Source organism: Pinus tabuliformis, chromosome 5_2 (genome assembly GCF_031772625.1).
Source record: "Pinus tabuliformis cultivar Carrire ecotype Pingquan chromosome 5_2, CPIR1, whole genome shotgun sequence".
Classification (NCBI taxonomy): Eukaryota; Viridiplantae; Streptophyta; class Pinopsida; order Pinales; family Pinaceae; genus Pinus; species Pinus tabuliformis.
In genome coordinates this window covers 894395324-894398911 of record NC_142306.1, presented here as the reverse complement: position 1 = coordinate 894398911, position 3588 = coordinate 894395324, and the positions used below count along the sequence as shown (strand labels likewise).

The window sequence follows — 3588 nt, the reverse complement described above, 5'->3', positions numbered from 1 at the left end:
CTCTGATCCAGATCTCCAGCCCAGTCTACATCAACAAAGTCATGAATATCCAACACTCTGTACAATCCTGGTCTTCCTTGGTAGCACAAACCATAATCACTAGTGCCACGCAAATACCCGAAAACACGCTTCACTATTGTCCAGTGCTCCTTCCCCGGTTTTGACATGAACCTGCTCAATACTCCCACTGCATGTGCAATGTCTAGTCTAGTACAGACCATCGCATACATCAGGCTACCGACTGCACTTGCATATGGAACATGGGACATGTCCTCTTCCTCTTCTTATGTCTTGGGACACTATTCAACATATAACTTTACACCTATAGGAATAGGAACCTTCACCGGTTTACTATCATGCATATTAAATGATGAGGACGAGATTCTGTGGTGAACCAAAATCCCATTTCCCCAATAAATCATCCTTGAGGCCTGTGGGTTATGGGCCCACAAAGCCTCTTAGAAACACTTCTCTCATTCTTCATCCACACATGAACTTTCTTCTCAAGGTTATTAGCTATTGTTGCTTCAGCTGCGGATTCTTGTTGCCGCTCTTATCCATCAGATATCGGCCTTCTCAACATGATTGTGCAGCACCTCCCACTGATCCAACGACAATGAAATACCTTTCTTGCCAGGCAGCTGCTTCCCGTCCTTCGTGTAAAACTCACGAATATCCACAAAAATCTTTCCTTGCCACATTCTTACAGAAACTTTGCGATTCCTCGATAACTCGCAAATCTTGATTGCACCACTGTCATCCGGGACAAAATTCTTCTTGCCTTTCTTCTTCACAGGAGACTCGCCATCGCCCTCAGAATCATCAGTCCCGACGTAGTCATCCTTTCGCTTCCCCCATTTCGACATCTTCGTCGGCCAAACTATTGTAACCACACCAAAACCTACCGACTGAGGATGACGATCAGTCAATACAGCCGCTCGGCCGTTTCCATGCCCGCGTTCTCGCTGTCAGTCACAACATTGCCGGAAGAGCCTGACAAATAAAATAAAATAAAAAACAAATACACAGATAGAAATTCACAATGACACATTTTCATTATTTACAAACTCATATTACAATTTAAGGCATCTCAGCCTTAATCAAGAACTCTCCACCAACTACATTTTTCCCTCTCTCACACGCACAGTTTTTCTTTTTTTCCTCTCTTTTTTCCCTAATGAATTCTCAATATCTTATTATACATACACTCAATTTTAACTGAAATTAGTTCATTAACTGAATCTTGTTCACGGTTGGCCTGGTTGTCCATGTGGTTGTCCACATGTCTTCTTTCTCTTATTCTTTTCACTAAGGTGTTCAGATGCTCCTGCATCATTAAACCTCTACAGTATTGTCTCGACATACTTCATATGGTTTAACTAGAGCTTCCTCTTTGCCCAATCTCTTTTAATTTCCATGCCCAAAATATAGTTTGCAGCACCAAGATCTTTCATGTCGAATTTGGAGGACAATTGGGTCTTCAAATCCTAGATAATTTCTTTGTCATTTCCAACCAGCAACATATCATCCACATATAAGACCTGATAATTAACACCAATTAATTTAAAATACATAGTGATCTGATTTGCTTCTGGTGAAGCCAAGTCCCCGTATAAATGTATCAAATTTCTGATCCAATATCCTTGCTGACTGTTTTAACCCATACAAAGACTTCTTTAACTTGCATACCAGTTATTTATTTCGCTTCACCACAAAACCTTCAGGTTGCTTCATGTAGATCTCCTCTTTCAGATCCTCGTGAAGAAATGTTGTCTTCACATCCATCTATTCTACCTCAAAATCAAAATAAACAACAACAGATAAAGGTAATCTAATAGAAGCTACCTTGGAAACAAAAGAAAAAATATCACCAAAATTAATTCCTGGCACCTGGGAATAACCTTTTGCTACCAACCGAGCTTTGTATTTCTCCACCTTTCCTTCTGCATTTGTCTTCTTCTTGAACACCCATTTCCTGCCAATGGGTTTCCTTCCATCCAGCAACTCCACTGGATCCAAAGCCTCATTTTTGTGCAAAGATGTCATTTCATCAACCATGGCCTCTTTCCAGAGTTTTCCATCCTCTGAATCTACTGCTTCCTTCACAGTTCTCGGATCGTCATCAATAATAGATAAAGAAAAATTTCAACAGAAAGTAGATGGACTATACCTTTCTAGCTGCCTTCTTTCTCGAACTGATCTTCTCACACCAGGAGTTTGTGGCTCTTCATCTTCTAATTCCTCCTCCGTTGTAGAGTCCGATTCATCCTCTTTGAGCTCAAACTCTATCTTCTCAGTTTCCTCTGGTTGGACTTCATGCTTAATAACATCTTTCACCTCTCTGAACACCACATCTAGGTTGTACACAACCTTCCTTGTTACTGGGTTCCAAAGCTTATAAACCTTTAAACCATCCTTATACCTAATAAAGATGCACTTTTTAGATTTGCTATCCAACTTGGTTCTTTTCTCCTTTGGATCATGTACATATGCATCACATCCAAATACCCTTAGATGTGAAAGAGAGGGTTTCTTACCAGTCCATACCTCTTATGGAGTTTTATCCTCCAATGCTCATGAAGGTGATCGGTTGGCCAGGTAACATGTTGTCTCCACTGCCTCTACCCAGAATTCTTGTCCTAACTCGACACTACTGAGCATGCTTCTTGCCCTTTCCATCAATGTCTTTTTCATTCTTTATGCAACTCCATTTTTCTCAGGTGTGTATGGAGTAGTTTTATGCCATGCTATACCACACTTCTTACATAATTCTTCAAATTCCTTTCTACAAAACTCTCCACTGTTATCTGACCTCAACACTTTTATCTTCTTCTCTGTTTGGTTTTCCAACAAAGCCTTAAATTCTTTTAACCTATCAAATACTTCAGATTTCTTCTTAAGGAAATATATCCATGTATTCCTTGAGAAGTCATCTATAAATGATACATAGTACATAGACTTACCCAGTGATGGTACCTGCACAGATCCAAACACATCACTATGCACAAGCTCTAATATTTTTTTCGCCCTCTTACCACCACAAGGGAAACTCACCTGATTCTGCTTCCCATATACACAATTTTCATAGATATCAAAATCCAAAGAGCTATTACTCGTGCCTTCTACCATACCTTTACCATGAAGTATTCGAAGGCCCTTCTCTCCAATATGTCCAAGCCTTTGATGCCACAACATGGTCTTCTCTCCAGAGACCACTAGATTTTGTGTTCCACTTTCAAGAACCATAAAACTGTTGCACCCATCAACAACAGTGCTACCTTGTAGCTTGTACAGAGTTCCGATACAAACTCCCTGCATCAATACCAGTGCTCCCCAAACCATCTTGCAGGTATCCTTCTCGAACACTAATTTTAGACCTCCATCATCTAGCTTTCTTACAGAAATCAGATTTCTGGCTAATGTAGGAATATGCAGAACACCCAGAAGTGTTCTAACCCTTGCAACTTGCAACTTCAACTTTACTTTTTCGTGACCAACGATTCTAGCCTTCCTATCATCCCCTAAGAAGACATCACCACCATCATATTTCTCATACTTGAAGAACCACTCTCTATGGGGAGTGAAGTG

The 3588-nt window shown here is 40.4% G+C and overlaps 1 pseudogene; it reads right to left on the bottom strand.

Moving 5' to 3' along the window:
• Nucleotides 1–560: 560 nt before the first annotated feature.
• On the bottom strand, nucleotides 561–917 carry LOC149162179 (RNA polymerase II transcriptional coactivator KIWI pseudogene; annotated as a pseudogene).
• Between the last annotated feature and the right edge of the window lie 2671 nt (nucleotides 918–3588).